The 20,690-nt window shown below is 45.8% G+C and overlaps 1 protein-coding gene across 3 annotated transcripts in view; it reads right to left on the bottom strand.

Moving 5' to 3' along the window:
• Positions 1 to 20,473, bottom strand: part of B3GAT1 (beta-1,3-glucuronyltransferase 1) — a 121,481-nt gene extending 101,008 nt beyond the window's left edge. For all 3 annotated transcript variants that reach the window (XM_066981233.1, XM_048063290.2, XM_066981237.1), the window contains exons 1-2: positions 20,340 to 20,473; positions 6,305 to 6,447 (exon numbers count right to left, since the gene is read on the bottom strand). The gene's annotated coding sequence lies outside the window, so the exon portion shown is untranslated. The remainder of the gene's footprint in view (positions 1 to 6,304; positions 6,448 to 20,339) is intronic.
• Between the last annotated feature and the right edge of the window lie 217 nt (positions 20,474 to 20,690).

The raw sequence follows: 20,690 nt of genomic DNA, 5'->3' as shown, positions 1-20,690 counted from the left end.
TGTTTGGTTAGACCAAGAAATTTCCCAAAGCTATTCTCATTTTTTCTATACTGTGGAACCCAAAGCAAATTCAGCTTATTTGCAGTAGTCAGATACTGACTGATATATATATATACATGTTGAAAAATCCATTAAATATTATCTGTCCGGTACCAGCTCATCCTTTCATCTGCCAGCTGTGTTTTTAAGGTGCTGTTCACCTTGGTATCTAAAAACCATTTAGTAAGCCTGAGTCAATTACTGCACCAGCCGGTCCCTGTTACTGAACTGAGCTCAGCGGAGGGCAAGCACTGGTCAAGCATAATGGTATCTGGAAGGGAGTTATCTTTTAACACGTCCCCATTTTCATAAAGTCAATCTAGATAGCTGGTAAAACGATTTGGGATCCCTCTGGATGAAAGCGGCTATGGAATCTTGGAACAACTGTCATTACTGCCTTGTGGTGCTTTGTGTGCTTTTTAAGGTAATTAAAATTAATTAATATGATATTAAACAAAATTAAACTGAGAACCACTGCAAGGTCACCCTAACTAATATATTTACTTCTTCACATTAAAATTCCTCCTCTGCCACGTTTGTTGATTGGTTTGTCTGTTTAATTAGTTACAATGGGTGTCTGAGTTGAGACTCTGTTGCCTGTCAGCATAACAAACAAGCATATCCATAAAGTAAATGACAACCTCTCATCTTTTAGGACACCCAGCACATTATAAATGGTAAGTGACAGACCCCGTAATTGCACAGCAATTGCTGCCTCCCTGCTCCAGGGTTCCTGCTGTACATCCTTCTGTCCTGAGCCACGTCATTTTTATTTCAGATTTATAACTACTCCGCCTGTTACAACCACAGGACATTTTCAACTTTCTATCAGACTTTGTTAAAGTTCAGTGTGCCGTGGGTTACGACCCGGTTATGAATGTGGGCATTGCCATACTAACTGGAGCACGCTTGTCTACCTCAGATCTCCCAGCGGGCAATGGCCAGCATTCAGAACCAAACGCAAGATGATAATAACAGGAAATTACAAAACAATCTGGCCATAGGATAAGCAGCTTCCCGAGCGCTGCCATTTGGATGCTGGCTGATAACCCGAGGCACCATAGTGATACGGTGACAATAAACTCTGAAATAAGTCCTGTTCTCTCCATGGGGAGCAATGAGCTAACTGTCTGCCAGGACTCTGGTGTGATGAGGCTGGAACTGTAGGCGATGTCGATAATATCAGAAAATCACTATTGGCTAACTCTCAGAAAGAGACGCTCTTTAGCGTAACTGGGAATTGTTAAGCTTGGTATTATTGTCATCATTTATCTAGCAAGGGAAAAGAATCGCTTGGTTGTGTGAAGGAGGCCTCCCACAGCGTTCCCTTCTGGCTCTAAATCACACACGTTTAACAGCTGTCCATTGGGTTTGGCACCTCGTGGTTCAGGCTTCAGATGATAAGTCAGAAATTGTAAGGTTAACAGAACATGCTTCACCTCTCTATATCTCTGCGTAAAAAGGAGGGCATTGCTTATCTTGCTGATGAAGTTCTTTTATTTAGGCTAAACAATGAGGACTAGGTCCGTTTCTCTCATAGCACAGTTCCACAGGCAGATAAGTTCCAGGTTTCTGTCAGCTGAGATCATAAGCACTCTGGGACAAAACCTCTCGCAGTAGCTGTGTAAGGTCAGTTAAGGAGGATGCTGACGGCGTGGCCCCGTTCAGCTCAGCTGCTGAGCAGTCCCCGGGCTCTATGTGCACTGTCCGCAAACCGCCCTGATCTGTATGTGCTGAGGTCCTGCACAAAGCACTTGTTCCCCCCGCATTTGCCTTCAGTGCCCCACTATTTTTGCTCACTTGGCATGCCTTCCTTGGTTGGCTGCTTCCTGAGCCTTTTCTACTTCACCACAGAGCAAGTGTTAGAGGAAAGAAAGATACGTGCAAATCTTCAGCGCTTTCCGAGTTGCCTGAATTCCCCCAGCACTAAGGTGCATGTGTGCAGATGCCAATGTTTCCCCAGCGCTCCCTTCAATGACTACGCTCAGCACTTTGCTAGCACAGAGCCAAGGATTATTCTAGTGGAATTACAAGAGACGAGACAACTCTGTCTCTGCAGAGAAAACAATTTCACAGAAGACTAAACTAAGTTAGGACGAGAAGCAGGGACACAAAGGCAGTGAAAAAGAAGCTGAGCTCTCTTTGCCTTGCCAGAATGAAGAGCCAATTAGGGTAAACCGGCATCCAGAGTATTTTTTTAAAGGACAGAAAGGCATGGAAGCGTGAGGTGATTTGATTCCACATAACTTTCTTTGCCAGCTTAGTTACCATTGTACCTCCATCCATCCCCTTCCTGGGCCCTTTATTCTTCATGGTGCTTTTCAATGGTCCCACAGAAAGCCCATTCTGTGTGATGAAGGAACGGGACGTGATTCAGAGAGCATGGCACATGGGTACCCGAGGAAGCAGGAATGGGGAAGGCTGTGCTCCTCAGCTACTAATTCCTCACCTGATTTTGGACAAAATACACACTTAAGACTTGTACTTAAGAAGCCTAGTGATGGAAGTGATGAGCTTCGCTGTGGTTTTGCAGAATTGAGATCAGCAGGAAACCAGACCAGCCAAGGTGGGAAGCAGAGAAGAGGTGCCGAATATTTGCCCAGTGCAAAAAGCCAACCTGATGAGGTACCTTGCTTCTATACTGCACAACGGACTGCTCAGAGCAGAGTTTTGAAATAAAATCCACTTGTTGCTGCATTTGCAGCTCAAGATAGTACATATAACTTAAATAGAGAAGTATGTATGCAAACTATTGACTTTGGCCCAACGTAGCACCTATGATTCACAGGGTCGGGCGGAAGCATACCAGTCATCATCCAAAGCCTACGCTCCAGCTCTGATTGTCCATCATTCGTACTGCCATGCTGTGCTCTGACTGCAGTAATGCTGACAACGTCGTAATGGTAATGCTGAGGACGGTAAACGCTTGCTTTACAATTCTCAGCCTGCTTAAACCCAACAAGGAGCCAAGGACCCACAGATCATATTCTCAGCATCTAAGAATGGCTTAGAGAAACCTCAAGTGAATAAACTCCCTTGGCACTTGGTAGGGGAATCAACAGTGTTACGGGACATAAGACAGAAAGAAACACATCCTGTTTTCTGTCTTCCTTGCAGATATTATAGGCTTGATTTGCAGAGATAAAGTCTGTAAAAATGGGTAGAAAACCAGACCCAGAAGACTTAAATCTTATTGTTCATTTGCGTAAATTAGGAACAATTCAAGCGAAATCAATGAAGTGTGAAACAAACATAAGAAATAATCAGTACAGGACAAGCTTTCTATTTGTTTTTTCTTTCCTTGATCTTACGAAATGAAATACATTTAAAGAAGCACCTCACTTCTCTAGGGCTCACACCACAGTGATGTGAAGCTGGAACACATTTCTTGTATGTGCATACAAAGCACAAAATAAAGCTTGGAGATGGAAAACCATCTGACAACTGATGACCTACAATGACAGAGAGAGCTTGGGAAATGGAAAGAAGGCTGGGACCTTTGGGAAAGCTGTCTTGTACCAATACTGATTCCACCATCCTCTGCCCAGCGAGACCCTGATCTCAGATTCACCGTCTCCTGGAAAGGGGAAGGCAATGTGAGCTAGTCTAGATGTCAAGAAACTTGAGCTCTTTTCTCCCCTCTGTCTGGGGCCTGCTTACCTTCTGCAAGTCAAACCTTTCTCAGTTTCTCCACTTAGAAAACAAAGATAATGATCCTGACTTTTATGAAGGTGTTTGGGAGGACAGAATGTGCAATCTAAGAGGTCGGTAGTACCTCTATAATACAAATAATGGTAGTAACAAGACATTTGTTTTCCTCCCTTCCTGACCTTCCTCCCACACACACCATTCATGCCAGACTCTCTCTGTGCTCTCAGCTCCTGTGGCTTATCAGTTTCTAGCCAGAGACACTAACAACAAATATAAAACATTTTAACACATGTGATCTCTCTCTCCTCTCCTCCCACCATCCTTCCTCTGCAGGAGAGAATGATGGATATTTGAACTGTGCATCTCCACCTCTCTCCCTGAGCTGTGACGCTTGCTAGCAAAGAAAAGGTTGTGATGAGGCTCTAGCGCCATTGATTACACATTTGATTGATGATTACTGTGCTGGAGACTGGGAGAAGATTGGTTTCTGGGGCTGATTGATAAAGTCTATCATGCAGCATGAAACAGTTGGAAAGAAAAATAATGGGCCATCTGATTCTTTCTAACAGGAAATATTTAGTGAGAAAAGATTACTGAGGATTTTTGCTGATTAATTTGTAATTATAGAAACTTGCTTTTACATATGAATTTCACTGGGTCTTCCTTTTGTTAAACAAGATTGTCTGACCAGTTAATTAAGGCAAAGGTACGCTTACGGGATATTATAGGAAGCCACAAATATTCCATTCAGCTGGAGTGATGAGTGGGACTGTTCAGGCAGTATTGCTTGCAAAGGGAAGACCCAGTGAAAGATCCCATTTAAGGAGTTCACTTTACCTGGTAGCAAAAAAAAAAAAAAAAAAAAAAAGAATTAATGATTCAATGGGAAACAGATAATGCTGGGATTGAGTTTTTTGTGGGGTTTCATGTATATTTCATAGACCTGTTTGCTTTTTGATGCTTAAAGCACTTTGATTATTCTTTTAATCCTTTTTTCTAGATTTTCTTAAGTGCCAGTTGCTGTTCTGACTTTAACTTGTTGTCTGGAGCAGGTGAGCTGTTCTTCCACAGCTAACGAAGTTGCACTGCACAGGGGACGACTGATGATCTTTAGGCATTCTTTAAATTTGGGACAGTAGCACATGAGGCTCTTTGATCTGACCGTGGAGTAACCTTCACCGTCTGCTGAAAGAGACCAGTTACTTTATGCAGACGAGAAGTACACACCATCACAGAGGAAAACTTCGAATGTTCTTCTCTCTTTTAAATTTACTTTCATAATGTAAAATTCTGTAGAAAGACCCTAACTGTACGCACAAACATACAATTAATATTCCACGGGTAACGTACAAGTGATTGCTCACCTAACATTGTCACCTAAAAGGTCTTCAATTGCTTTAGCAACATCCAGTCTGTTGGAGCTGCTTACAACTCATGCATGAGTTTGGCAATTATAAATGGAAATGAAATTTTCATTTTGCCCCTGAAATGGGTGAACTCTAAGCAAACAGGAAGCCAGTAGCTGTGTTGCACTCACAGCCTCAGAGATGCAAAAGCAGGAGGAATTACCAAAATCAACAAAAAACTAATCTCTTTAATCCTGGGAAATTTTTAAACTAGTTTTAATAATTGATACAGTGTCAGAAGCAGCCTGAATCCATGGAGAGGAGATTAATATTAAATGAGAATGCTTCTCCCTCTCTGTATGCGAAAGGATGGCAGAGTCATTAAACAAGTCCTTTGCACGCCAGACTTGGCATAAGCTAGGTAAAATGCTGGTAAAATTGCTACGGTTGCTTCCTCGCTCCAGATTCACACACAGTCTGACCAGTGGTGTGGTAAGAGGAGACCTGACAGCTCTGCCAATTTTGCTCTTAGAGGAGATAGGAACTAGGAAATATTGGAAACTAAAGGAAAGAAGATGGAAACTATCTGAAAATCTGTATTAATAGTCTCCCTTTGTGACCCTGAGCCTTATAGGCATTAAGGCTTGGCAGCAGCCTGTTTGCCCTCTCTCCTGCACCGCCCTGCTTCCAGCTGGCAATTTTTGGCTTCCCTGCTCTGTTCAGCCTTTTGCCACGTGCTGGGCTGCGAAGCAACTGAGCCACCCGCCACGCTGGCATCCCTGTGTTGCAAATCTATTGACCGTGGCTCCTGGCCAACCACTGAGAGACAATCAAAGCCGATGGCTCCAGACTGCCGCGCGATAGCTTCCCAGTGATGATCCTTCCACAAGATATGGTGCAGCTCTCTGAAGCTGGGCAGATCAGAGGAACTGCAATTCATTAACCTTGCCTGGGGCAAGGCTGGTAACACATGCAACCCGTAATACAAAATGGCAGGTACAGTGGAAAGTGGAGACACAACCTCAAACAGAGCATGTTCCACTGTGCTAACGCTTCACTTTTCCAGTCATGTTAACTCCTATCAAATAAGGCATTTATGTCCGTATCTACAAAGGTAGTTAGATACTCCAGTGCTGCCGAATTCAGTATCAGTTTGTCACCTTCGTGAACCTGCATCTTAAGCCTTATTTCTATAACCTCATGCAGTATGCTTAATGCTGAGAAGGTCGGTGTTCGTATCAAAGTTACTACACCGCTCTCTCTCCTACCATTTACAGCACAGCTCTGTCTTCATATATGGTCCTCATCGCTGTAGTATCTGAAGCTTTTCATGCGAGTTAAAAGCCAGCAGCTCTGTCTTTGTCTCTCTCTTATCTCCCATTCAGAAGCAGGATCATTATCTTCAATATACCTATAAAAATAAGTATTGTGAGATTACTCAGAAAAAAAAAGCACCCTCTCTCTATGATAGGTAGTAATGCCAGATCAGACTAGCAGTTACAAAATACAGCAGAAGAAAAAGAAAGAAAACATATCACTGCACAACTCCAGCCTGACGCTCAGGAGACATGCTGGAACGGTGCCTCGGAGCCCTGTGCCAAATGGATAGGTTTTGCTAGGGTAGTGAGTGGCATTGTATTAAAGGTAACACTTCCTTTAGTATTTAATGTAAATAGACAGAGTTTTATTAACCTGCCCCCTGAGGTACCTAATAAGGATAATGTCAGAGAAGAGAAGCAATAAGGAAATGAGTAACAACTTACTGTATTATATATGCATGATGATAATCAATACTACTTTGCACTAAAATAGTAGTTGGCATCCAAAGATCCCCCAAAATTGCAGTAAGGACTCATTCATCAATGAGCTAGTCTTTAAAGGCACTTCGGTATTATTGCATGCTTTGTTCAACGGTGAGTGAAGGGAGGGGGGCACAGAGGAAAGACAATGCTTGCCCAAGGACACATTGCTCACAACTGACAGGGTTCTGAAAAATAGCCCAAGTTCCTGTGTTCAAAGTCTCACGGTGATTAATGCCGGGTGGAGGCCATTATGCTCATACCACTTAAACAAAGGCCATCAGCTTTTAGTCTGATTCCTAGAGCAAATACAGTAATTGTGCTTTCTTTAGTGCTGGTCTCTTGGAAAACTAAAGATGAATTAGATGGCAGAACAAGCCGTGTGTTAGGTCTAACGGTTGTGACCGATCACTTTGGAAAGTGTCCCTCAAAATGGGTTTTCTCTTGGGTGGGGAGGCAACATCGTCCTTTGCCTTGGTATCCACAAGAGGCACAGAGCACAGGCAACGCAGTAATGGCAGCAGGGAGCGAGGCTGTTAGCGAGCGAGCTGGCGAACTGTAAGTGCTACCCAGTGGCAATTTACAAGCACAGGCAGCCACTCTGGTAGATTTGATTTAAAATAACACCGATGCTGCTGGCCGCTGATTGACAGCCTCCTCCATCACGCTTGGCAATTGCTGGGAGACTCTGCAACCGCTTGGTTCTCGCTGCTCGCCGTCCATCTCTGCCACGGGAGGCTCACGGTCCGTGTACAAGGTCCCGTTGTGCCAACAGAGAAATCAGCTCCCGGTCCAGACAGGAAACAAAACAGAACTTGCTGCGGGTAACAGAGACTGACGTCACCGAGAAAGTCACCAAACTGGCGCTGAAAAATTGGAAAGAGGCTGAAATTCTCCAGCAACAGCTGAGCAAGTGTGCTTTTGGTGCAGCTCTGCCTTCCCCGAGGGTTCCTAGGAGACCATCCCGCACACATCCATTAACCGCGCCGTTATTACGGATGGCAGGGAGATGGAGGGCACTTGGCCCTGGGTTGCGAACGTTATTATTTCCTGATCATTAATACGGTGAGTGGCTTCTTACAAGCTGAAATATTGCAGAAAAATGTGAAACGCATAAGGAGCAGGGCGCAAGTTCACTGCAAAAAATTTTTCACCCAGGGACTGGTTCCAGGCCATGTGGTTTTATGGGATGTCTTAAAGATACAAGGGCCTCTTCCATCGGCACGTGGTGTCTGCTCCAGTCCCTCTCCGACACAGCCACCAGTGCACACTTGGTGCTAGAGATCAACTTAAGTGCTCAAAGAGCTCCTCGGGGATTTACTTTCTGACTACAGAGTTTCCAGTGCTTACAGATGTACTGTCTCTGGCAATATTTGGTACTTTAGCTAAAAAGCCTGAGCTTCCAGAGTCATTTGATCACCTAAAACATTCAGCTTTCCGGCAGAACACCCTACAGACATCAACGCTGAAGATTTAAACCTCAGCAGGTAAATATGGAAACCCTGGCTGCTATTTTTTATTTTTTTTTAATTTTAGGATTAGAGGCTTGAGATAAAGCCTGACTCGTGATTTTTTCATACTTCAGGTTAACAGTTCCAGTCACCTGCGAAGGTCCTTCCCACGTGGGCTGACGTGCTTGTTAAATGCATCAGTTAATTCTAGCTCCTGGGTATCACGCAGGGAAAGACAAAGGCTTTGAAGCAACTATGGCTCTATCCATTTTCAGCCAAAAAAAATGCCTGGCTGTCCTGAAGTAGCACTGAAGTCATACCCACTGAAAATCCTGTGACTCTGATGGAAGAATAATTGCCTGCTCTCTCAGTATTAATACATTTTTGGTTTCTGGTTGGCTGCATTTGCATCTGGCTTTGCAGACTGCCTTCCCCTGAAGCATCTTTATCGGATTTGCTCGGTCTCATGACTTAGTGTGTTTTTTAAACTAAGTTCTAAATAACTAAAATAAGCCCCAGGATGGCTTAGTTTGCCGGAGCAAGGTACAGTCTGGGGTAGATGCAGGCAGCCCAGGTGAGACAGGGAGAACGTGGGATACAGCCCAGGCTGAGAGGAAAGGGTTAGAGCTGCTCTTCCCTCCTCGCAGACCAGCAACGGTCCTTGAGCACAAGCAAGGCCCACGGCACAAACACTATAAATAACATTAATGGGGCACTGCTGGCGACATCAGAGCAGAAATTAGCGAGACTGGCAACTGCAAAGCAGCAGCAAACTGAAATATTTTCACTGCGAGTGCTTTCTGGAAATGGTCTTCTATCTCAGGCCAAGTCAGAGACAAGTAGGGGGGCAGAAGATTTGCCTCCACCCAGCCTCGTGGTGAGGGACGGGCGCAGCAGTCTGACTGCAGGCCAGAAGGAATACCTGGGAGCCTGAGACTACAGCAGCTCTCATTTTAGGACAACGTGCACTTACAGATGGCACAGGAAAAGTGGTTTCTGCAGGTATTTTTCCCCTGCACTGTGATTCACACCGCGGGGTGCGTGGGAAGGAAATGAATGGTATCAGGTCTACAAAAAGTGCAGTGTCACGACACTCCCTGCAGTGACTTCTCCTCAACAAGGTAAGCATGGCAATGCTGCCCCCAGAGTCCCATCTCTTCATTTCCCACAGCATCTCCTGGGAAAGAACTAGCCTCATCGCTGCCTTGTGCTGCTCCAAAACTAGGACATCCAATCCCACATCTTCTCATGTGGGAAGGAGCTGGAGTAGCCTGTTCAGGACTTCTTTCCTTTTCTCAGCAGATGCCTCCAACAAAATCTTAGTTGGAAAACTGTTTGGCTGCCAAGGTGTCATTCTGCTGGGATTAAAATTGCTCCTAGCCTTTGGATGGGTCCTCCTGAATAATAAAGCCTATCTAATAAAACAGTCTGTTAATTTTCGAGCTAGAGCAGAAGCATGAATTGTGTAAGAAAGCTCTTGGAAGCAAACCAGACTGCTCTGAAGTGGCCATGAGTGCCTTCAGCACAGCCACGAAACAGCCAGGGAGCAAAGAAAGTGCAGACTGGGCAAGGATTGCCCCAGCAGGCTTGTGCTGACTTTCCTGATGGCACTTTTCATTTTCTGGTGCCCGAGCTCTCTAGCATAAAGATAGCTCGAGTACATCCAGATGTGCTGCATGCAGGGGCCCCACATGCAGTATCAGCACGGCTTTTTATAGCTCTCGGGGGAAGACGAAGTGCTGACACCTACCTCCCTCGATCATCTGAGCTCCCCTAGGTGAGGGTGACTCGCACGTCCCGAGCCTGACAGCGGTTCCTATGTCAGGCTACCGATACAGCCCACATCGTGCTGCCCCTGTAGAGGCAAACTAGGGTCAGCCATGCACAGACACGCAGCTTTACACCGGCACGGTGATGGCAGGCAGCAAAATTCCTTATGAAGAGTCCTACACTGGGCGGCTGAAAGCACAGAGTGCCTGCCCTGAGGATGTGGCAGCCGGGATGCCAAGAGGGCAGCAGCCACATTCACGCCCTGTGTTTGCCTTTGGTGAAGGCTGGACACTGTTCCAAAGCCCTTGTTCTCTTCTTTGCTGGGCGAACTGACACTACATACGGTGTTTGTTCCCAGCTCTTCTCTCTCCTGGTCCTTCCTCCTGCAGCTCACATTGCTTGGCCAAAGCCTGGCAGTGCAGTAGGGGAAACACTTAGCAGCGGCAGAGGAGAGCTGGCTCTGCCCCTTCCTCTCTGCTGTTTACAACATCTGCTGAGCTGTTTGTTGAAGCCCCTGACAAACCACCTTGCCCTTTTCTGCGGCCTGAGACTGGGTCTTCAAGGCTGAAGCTCCCATCTGGGGATGAAACACTGTTAGATGATGCTCAGAAACGGAAGGTGACAGCACATTGTGCAACAGATAGCATCGGCAGAGTCTGACACACGCCCCAGTGAAGGACTGTGAGGTGTCAGGGGATGCCTGATGGCAAAGAAACCAAGGTCCAGGACTTGCTATCACAGGGTTATCACAAAAGCTGACACGTAGATGGAGCGGTGAGGTTAGCATGTGAGCAGTAGCAACCAGGAAACACAAGCTATCAGTTATCAACTTGCCACTTCGTGCTTTTAGTATATACCAAGTGGTACGTTTGGGTTCATACTTAGGACAGGGACTGTTTGCGAAGTCGCTCTAGCCTACATTTGTAAGCATGATCCTGACTCGGAGAAAGTCACATTGCAAACAGGTAGGTGATGTTGGAAAAGGAAAGAGAAGCACAGGAAAGAAGTGATTTTCTATCAGGTCAAGACTAAAATCCTGCTTGCCCGTCTCCTAGACCACTACTGTCTTGATGCTGCTTTGATGCGTGACACAGGGCCCTGAGAAAAACAAAGGTTTACTCCTGTTTCAGATGGATTCTATTTTTTTCCCATTTAGACTAGAGATAGAACACAGATAAATTCTCAATTCTTGGCAAGCTGAGACAGGTTTGGACCTAGATGTTACTTTCCAAATTCGCTCTGTTCCAACGCACTCCTTTTTGCATTTCTCAGGTTAGATGCCCCAGGTTCTGCAGCAAGCACAAGCTCTGTTCACAAGTTAAATGGACTTGCTTTATTTTTTTTTTTCAATTTTATCCGCCTGCTGTTGTCCTTAATGCAGGATTAATGGATGCATTGCTTTGTGGTTGGTTTATTTAAATTACTGGCAGCAAACAACAGTCATAATACACTTTGTTGCAATGAAATGCAGTTTGTAGTGAAATCTATTATAGTTCAAATATAAATTAATTATAATCCCTTCTGCTGTAGTGAACCTTCATGTATAATTAACATTTACTGTAGGGGGAATAGAAAAGGAAAAATCCCCATCTGAATGTTTCAATGTCAGTAATAATTTCCACATCCCTAATGTCTCTCAGAGGAAGTTATATTATAGCTTACCTGTCCCCCTGCACAGCACAAGTCACAGCTGTCTTCAGCTGCAGCCAAAATACGCTGCTGCAGCATGAAGAAAACATGAGCAATTTCACATCATGCTGAGCTCTGGTCTCCAGGAAATACGGACAGCAGCTTTTTCACTGCATCCAGCTCAGGACTTTGGAGACAAAAGCGGTAAGAGAAGGCAGCCCGGCGGGTATTAGCAACTACACCACTTCTGGTAAAGATGGTAGACTTGGGAATAGTTTCCAGACCCAAGCTGCTCGAGGCCCCGTGGCACGTAAAGGCTGAACTCGCGTGAAAGGCAACGAGGAACCTAAAGTGCCGGGCTAGCCCTGGAAATAGCCTACGTCCTGCAGATCCCTGTGGCCCAACAAGGAGCTCTGCATCTCCTGAACGAAAAATTTCCACTGGAGCTGAGATTGCTCAAGATGGCAAAATGCACTGCTCAAACACTGTGATAGCAGCTCTGCAATCTGCAGGCACTTCACTCAGCCTGGATCACGCGCTTCTGCCAGAAGTGGTTACTTACTGCTCCAGGACTTCTAAAGCCAGGCTGGAGGAAGGTGAGAAGAGCTCTCGTGGGAATAGACAAGGCGATGGCTCAGCGTCCAAATTTGTTCAGGGCAAGGGTCAGCATAAACACTGGGAAACTAAGGCTGATAAATGAAAATTTGGAGCATCCTTCCCCCTCATGATGAAGCCTCCTGTTCCCAATCCCTAATGAGAGCCAATTGCTGCTGATAAATTTTACATAATAGCTTTTTGCTTGTTCTGCAAATTAAGCAGAAAAATTGCCTATTAAAGGGAAAACTGGGGCATTTCTTAAAACTTAGTGTAACCTATTTAGTTGGTTAGGTCAGACGCAGGGTGGAATCCAAAGTCTCCTTATTAATTTTCTGCAGGGAGCAGCAGTTTGTACTGCTGCAACGTCTTGCTTCAGAGACCCAGCGAGAGCTGATTTCAGATCCACATCAAAGCTGCCTGGTACCAGAGGGGCTGCGTTAGCTCCTTGGCTGACGCGTAGGTAACTGTCCTTCGGTGCAGCACACAGCTTTCTTCTTTTCCTGCTGGTTGACTGCTTACCCACACAAGCTTCAGCTACGCACAAACCGCCAGCAAAGAAGGAAAACGCCGAGCCTGAGCCTTAGAGCCTCTTTTCAGCCAGGACCCGTCACAGCAGCTCTCTGCCACCCAGTTCTGTGCTGACCCAATCCTGCCTTTCAGCGGTCAGCTCTGCAGTGACACGGAGTGCATCAGGCTCATTTAACCCTGGAGATAAAAACCATAATGCCTAGTAGAACTAATCTTTTTGGGGATGTGAGCACCAACTCCTGACTCATTTCTCTTTGGGGCATGGGACGGCACCACATCTGCTTAATGCCAAGCTTGGCTGCAATCTGAGAGAATCCAGGCTCAGCCTCAAAACACAGTCAGATATTCAGGCCTTGTTAAAATATCCCCCCAAACCTTCCTTGCAAATCACAGTTGTACATTCACATTCCGTATCACTCTCTCCCTGAATGTGCCTTTATTCATTCTATGCTAACCCTGTACAACTCCCCAGCTGCGTTTGCCTCCTTCTGTTCATCCCTGTCCTCTCACTCCCACATAATGCGTGTTCATCCCTCCCCACATCCCTTCCTGCTCTGCACAGGCTCCACTCTACCTCCTTGCTCTTCCTCTTCCCCTACAGTCCTTGCAAAGCAGGGTCATAGCTCACCGGAGACCAGCCTGGTGGACCCTGAATTCCACGCCAGGACCCATTCCCTCCTTCCCATTATTCTACCTTTGTCATTGCATGGGGTTTTTGCTTGTTTCTTTGAAATTGGCTCTGGACTGCAGACATTTATTTGCAGTAACACTCAGAGCTACCAGGAAACAGCAAGAAGCAAGAGAAGTTTTTTTGGTCAAGCTTGGCCGAAGAGAATCTGGTTGGAGGTTAGGAATAACGAAGAAGCTGCTGGTCACTCTTTTATTATCCTCTCCATGTACAGCTATTAAAAGTGACACCTTCTTATGGCCTTCCTTTTAAACCATCTGCTTCATTCATCGTCTCCCCTCCTCTTAGACAAGGTAGTGGTAACCTTACAGAAACTCCAAATTGCAGGCTTGGCCACAGGTCCTTGTTACTTTCTCCTAGCTGGCCCATTTGTCTTTCTCCACTCAGAGCATCACAAGACAGCCTCAGCTCCCCACACATTTAAGAGGCCATAAAATGCTCGCATTCCCTGGCAACGCAGCAATCGCCTCCAACTCAAGAAGCTGTGACCAACGAACACTCAGCATTACCCACCAGAAAGGTCAACAGCTGATTGCTCCTTATTCTTCCTCCGCTGGTTTTGCCAATAATTGGAACTTACAGACGTCCTGTCTCTCTGCTGGACCTCGTGCAGAGCACCGCCGGATGCAATCATGAACACACCGTGCTCCACCGCATTCCTGTATTGGCATCCATCCTGCCTGCAGGCTGCCTTCACCTCCCCACGCCCCCGTCTCATCCATATGGACGAGCAAACACACAGAGATGCAACTTAAAGCAGCTGATTCTGCCTGCTCCCCTCTTACTGACTGCAGGGCTTCGCAGCTCATTTACCTGCTTCTGATACAGGTCCCGGGGGCCTCGTTGGCTGCACAGGATCCCCACTTAAACCCAGGGCGTGCTTTTCTTCTTGCTCTCTCTGTCTGAGCTGCTGAAAACAATTTCGACAGCCTTAGCTAACCGATGGTGTTGCCCAGTCGATCTCATGCTCCTGGCACGTGGGGGTCCCTTGCTTATTCTTCACCAGCTGGGAAAGAATCGCCCCGAGATCTGCTCACCCACGATGCGCCTCCAACACACAAGCAGTGCAAACAAACAAACAAAAAAAAGTGGGGAGGGGTCACAGAAGGGGAAAAAAAACAGGAAAAATATCAGCAAAGGTCACCAGAGCTAACCTTGGTCTGCCTCAAAGAGCTGCTTGTCCTTCATAAGCAGCATCCAGCAAACACAAAAAGTAACTGGTAAATGCTGTATGGACCTGCATAAAAACACAACAGAGTCCCTTCGCGTCAGTAAAGACACAGCCACCGGCAGCCCTGGCAGCTTGCAGGTCTCCCAGGGATAACCGCAGTAGGGACAGATATTGTTTATTTCTTTCAATTTTGGCTGAGCCTGTGCCAGTGCTCTGAAACCTCAGAGCCTCTTCGCTTTGCGTGCACACACCAATTAACTAAGCAACCTCTGCTGGCACTAAACTACCACTGCCCCTTGGAGAAAACAGTTTTAATAGATAAGGGGAGGTGTTTTTAGTAAAAACTGTATTGAGCGAGTTATGCAGAGGGACTAAAACATGCGACACAACTGCATACATTCTTTCAACCAAAGAAAAACGAATTAGAAAAACCAAAACATGTTTTGGGCATTTTTCTTTTTTAAACCAATCCTTTCTTTTGTTTCCACCACTGAGGTCTTTTGTTTTAAAAATATGTCAAGTTGCAATCAAATGGATCGCTTCCCCCTCTTCCATCAAAACAAATCAATGTCTCATTCATCTCAAACCACAAATTTCCCTCTTCCTCACCTGCCCACCACCCCTTTCCTCTCTGCCCTGGGAATGTAAAAAATGCTCCTGTTTCCCCAGAAGTGTTTTTTTTTCCTTTTCAGCACATTGCTAAACATAAACACCAACGACAAACAGAGCTTTACTTCTTTTTCCTTTTATTTTTTCCCAGGGAAGCCAATGCAGAGCAGGGCAAACGTGTTGCACAGACAGAGCAAAGGCACACAGCGTGGTCCCCTCCACTACCAGCTCTCTGCCTACCCCGGCAGCTGCCGGCTCCTGCTCGTACCTCTCCCCTGCACCCTAGATCTCCTTGCCACAAACAGCGCTCTGGTTTTGAAGCCTGCTTGTGAGGCTCTGCTCATTCACGGAGCTCCAGGGGCATAAATAGAAAATGCTCAGTGTTCTCAGGCACAGGGTAGATAAGGTGAGCTTTCACAATTTAAAAGCAGCAGCTATGGTTTGACAAGGTTAGAGCTAAAAGCAGAGTATTTCACTCTGATATCTCCACCTCTAAGCAGAGGAGGAAGACTCACTTATTGTCATTCCCTCTTGTCCCACTCCCCAGTCCTTCTGCCCTCTGAGCTATACGACTGATTTATACCCTCCTGAATCTGTGGCAGAGATCTGTCAGGGCATTTCTAACGCTACCTGAGCGCCTACCTGCACAATCACAACAACTCACGTTATATTAACGACTACCCTACACATTAGCACTCATTAGCGAGAGCAGCAGCCTAACCCCTGGCAGCCAGTTCTGCGCTAACACAGTATGTCACCACAAGTAGCCTCACATTTGTATCACTCTATGAATTAAAGTTTATCCGCCTCACATCCACAGACACAAAACACGGACATAAAGCAGGAACCAGAGCTTTGGAACCATCTACAAAAATGAGATAACTACTTCACCCTGAGTTTTAATTAAAATGGGCTTAGCCTCTTCATTTTATTTTTTCTGACAGCTCTCTTCCATTTTCTTTTTAAATACAATCTGCTCTCATTTTTCAGTGCCATCGCAGGGTTGGTGACCAAAGTACAGAAATAAAAATCACATGACTGAATTACTGCATTTTCCAAACACTTAGGATTTTATTGCTAGTAGCTAACTGCATTCACAGAACATCTGCTTTCAGTTCGTGGTGCAATCTCTATCTCAAACTGCAGCTATAACTGCTCCGAAGGAGCCCAGAGACAAGCCGTAGCATTAAAGTCTGACCTACTTCCATCAAAGAATTGTTATCACCTCCGTTTCCTTTTCTCTCCTTCCATTCACTTTGCCACTTGCCACCTTCCCTTTCCGAACTGGCTTCTGTTTGCAGAAACGTAGCTAACACCTACACGTGCTTGGGACTGGGGAAGCAGGATGAAGTGGAAGTTGAAGGGAATGACAGGCTTGCAATAACTTCACACCTTGAAGCCACAAGTTCAAATCCACACACACGTAATTGAGCCCTTCTCTCTCCTGAGCTTGCTGTGCTGAGTGCTGTGAGGCACAGACACTTGAAATCCTCATGGACTTCAGTGGAAGGGAAAAAGCAGGTCAACACATCCTCAGTGTCTTTAGCCAAAACTGCCCTGTCATCATTTTCTGAACTTTCTGGATGTCTGTGATGAAAGTAGAATATCCCTCAATGCTGGAAGAGCATTCCAGCTATTCCCTTTATTTTTTTTTTCCACTCTACATTATGAACTAGCACATTAACTAGCAACTGGCAGCCACCTTCACAGAGAGCAGCAAAGCCTTTTCTTTATTTAGAGGTTGTGAATGCAGAAAACAGAGCGGCGCATGCGGAAAATAGAATGGCATTTCCAAATAGGATTCCTGACATAAAGAGAGAACTGGCAGTAAATAAAAGACAAGATGAGAATCAATAGCATGTGAAAGAGAGAAAAAAAAGAACATAAAAGGAAGTGCAAGAACCTGGAGAGGAAAAAGGTAAAAAAAACAAGACGACAACATTGTTTTTTTACAGAAACTAAATTTGTAGGGTTTGGGGCTTAATCCAAGCCTGGCAGAAAACTATAGCATAGCTGTCACTGATTTCACCACCCTTTGGATCAGGTCCTCTGTTTTTTCTTTTAATTTAAATTCCTGCCCACCCTGGTGAAATAAGACATGTGATACCTTTGGAAAGGTACAACAGTAAATCCCCACTGGCCTCCCAAGATAACAGTAAAGCAAAAGCAGGCTGAACAGGCTGAACTATGCCACTGAGCCAATCCCTACAGCAGCAGTTCACACGTCTCGGCTCTGGGTTCTCTCCCTATACCGACAACCTGTAGCACGACGCAGGGTCCCTTCTTCGCAGTTCACTGGGAATTGCAATTAAATGGAAGGTTTGCAATGAAAGCAAACATGCTAATGGAGTTAATTTTAGCAAACCACTAATGAGCAATACACCAGCCTCTTTTTTTACCCTTATGGCCAACCTCCTAATGTGCCTTCTCTTGCTTTATTGAAATCATTAACAACTAACCCGCTGTCCTCCTTTTGGAAAACACATTTCTTCCAGATTCTGCTCCACAGGGATCTGAAAGAGCTTTTCCAATCAACAATTCATTGAATGAAGTCTCCAGAAGTCTGCTGTTGTCCTTTCCATCCCGCGCTTGACCTTGAGCTATTTAAACCTAGATGGATTTCAACTCCGTAGTCCCACCAGCCTGCAGATTCTCCTCCCCGCCCTCCACCTGGGATAAGAGAGACTTTTCAGAACATGTTAGAGGAGGTCTGCTAAATGATGCATTGAAAAGAGCTGGAGGGAAAAACAACTTTATCATCATCCTGTGGTTCAAGCAGAAGGGGATAGGGTTCCTCAGTGCTTTAAAAGATAATGAAAAATAAAAAATCTGAGCAGAGAGCAATGCAAAAAAAGGAAAATTAATACTTTTTGATCAACAAATGAAAATGGGTTCAAGACAGCAAGGTCCCACAAGAGTCCCAGGCATGGTGTGTTCGGATGAACGCAGGCTTTATTCTAGTACAACTTTTCTTTGGAAGATGAAAGGGTAAAGGGGATCAGGAGAAAAGCTCTGTCCAGCTGCAGAGGATATGCTCTGAACAAGCGTGGGAGTGAGACACTGGAGAAGTTACTGTTCAGAATTTAGATGCAGCAAGTTAAACTGCTGAAGCACCAGCAGATAGCCAGGGGTGCAGTTTAGCATTTCTGATACGGATTCTGCTGCAGATGTTTGTAGTAGATGCAAGACGAAACAAACGCAATAGCTCCTGCATGCTGTATATCCTCACAGCTGCTCAGTCTGCAAGCAGCTGCAGGAATTTCAGTGGTGGTACAGGTATGCTGGCAGAACTCCACGGGAAGGGGCTATATATGTTTTCATCATTTGGTCTGAACCAGTGAGTGGCTTTCACAACCACTATTGCATTCCTCTAGAACTACCGTTTCTGCCAAAACACTGCCAGAGTAACAATTTGTCCACAAACCATCAACATCAGAAAATTTGCTAATTGCCTCCCACAAGGTCACACTGCCAACTGGACTCTATTAACGTGAGACAAAAGGTCACAGAAAGCAGAAGCTGGAAAAGCTGTTCCATTTGCTTGCATTAAGGATCATGATTTGCCTAACCCTGTGTAATGGATCAGAGGAGAGGGAGAGGAGAAACAAGAAAAACCTTCCCAGCAGCAGCATCTTCCCCTGCTGAGCAGTTGTCCCCTCTAGCCTCGGATGCATGAAGACACATTATTTAACAGAGTCAGATCAGTTTTTCTCAGGCGGGCAAGACCCCTTAGTTCAGAGATCTCCCAAGCATTCATTTAGTCAGATCTTTACCCTTCTGGAATGAAAATTAGCAGAAGAACAGATTCTGCTCCCGTAGCACCCTGCATCAACGGAGCTATTCCGTTGCTTTAGAGATCTCCAGAATTACACTCAAGTATTCAGGGAAATCCCAAGACAATGTGCTACCCTACCTCCAGCCCTCCTTCAGGAGATGCTGGGTTCCATTGTTTGATTACACTTCTCTATTTGATGACTAATTAAATAATAACATATTAAAAGCCAAAGGTAATAGCTGTACAAGAAATTATGAAAGTACAGTGCTGAAAATATTAAGCAAGCAATGCCATCACACACCCGCCTTCTTATTCCCCTCCTAAAACCCTAATTATTTAAAACTGTAGTTAGTTGGGCTGAAAATTGATGGAACTAACAGATTTCTAGAGCTAGCACAGGCAGAAGCATCCTATCATACAACTGAACACGACTATAGTTCAGCAGTATGACAGGTTACAAATCCCTATACAGCTGTGCCCGTGCCTCTGAATCACATCCTGGCACAGTATGGTCACTCCACAAAGCTTTGCCCACGTACTACAGTTTTTGTCTGCAGGTGGCCTGCTGGCTTCCAAGTCCGTTCAGAGCTCTGCCCACCCAGCCCACACCTTCCCATCCGCATAATATTTGGCTCTTGGTCGTTGCCGTATCTCCTGATACTTTGCTAATTAAGTTCTTCTCCACGCATGTTTTCTGGCTCACTCACGTCTCTTGGGTGCCAACCCTGTTCCAGCACGAGGCATCAAAACAGCCGGGCAGTTCCAAGCAGCATTTTCTTGCTTTCCCAATGTTTTCTTGTGCTGTGCATTTATGTACGTTCGTAAGGCTTTTCATCTATCCCCCATTTTTTAAAAACCATATACCAACCACTGCCTAACGGGCCGATCTTTGCATCAGTTCACCTTGTGCAAAAGCCGTTTTCTGGTCACCCACGCAGGCAAGCCTCCTCCACACAGGCGTTTCTCATGGCACCAGGTATTTATTCACAAAACCGAGGGCTCAGAGGCGGTGACTTTGTTTAGTAAGTGAGAAACAACACACCTTGCTTGATCACATTGCTGCAGGCACCCAAAGGAGCAAAAGAAGAAAATTTCTGCCTCAAACACTTCTGATCAGAGACTTGTATATATCCAACAGCGCTATTGAACACTGTTTCCTGAAAAAGGCCTCCATGTCTCCTCGTGCTGTGCAGGGACCACCAAGGGGACGTGCCACGCTCGGTGCATGCACCCCTCAGACCACTTCCACCCACAGGGCCCCGGCCCCAAAAGCCCAGAGCTCTTACCGGGGTGTCCCGAACTCCTCCTGCTGCATCTCCATGCTGCCACCCCCTGGAAAAGCCACCCTCAGCCTTCCTCAGGGGCGGCGACTTCGGAGAGAAAACGAAGGCCTGGGCGTCGCCGTGTGGAAAAAAAACACCCCAAAACTCAGGGAGGTGTTATTATTATCATTCTTTTTTCCCCAAAAAGTCATCACTTTGTCCTTCCCAAGCTGGCAAGGAGCTGTTGCCCTGCAGGGAGCCAGGCAGGGGCGGTTCCTCACACACTGCCTCCCCCTCATCGCCGCCTTCACCATGCGCTTCCCTCCTCCTCCTGCTTCTCCTCCAGCCGCGTGCTCACCCTGTTTAAGGCTTAAA

This window comes from Anser cygnoides, chromosome 21 (genome assembly GCF_040182565.1).
Source record: "Anser cygnoides isolate HZ-2024a breed goose chromosome 21, Taihu_goose_T2T_genome, whole genome shotgun sequence".
Taxonomy (NCBI): Eukaryota; Metazoa; Chordata; class Aves; order Anseriformes; family Anatidae; genus Anser; species Anser cygnoides.
The sequence above is the reverse complement of the archived record's forward strand: the minus strand, read 5'-3'. Positions and strand labels throughout refer to the sequence as shown.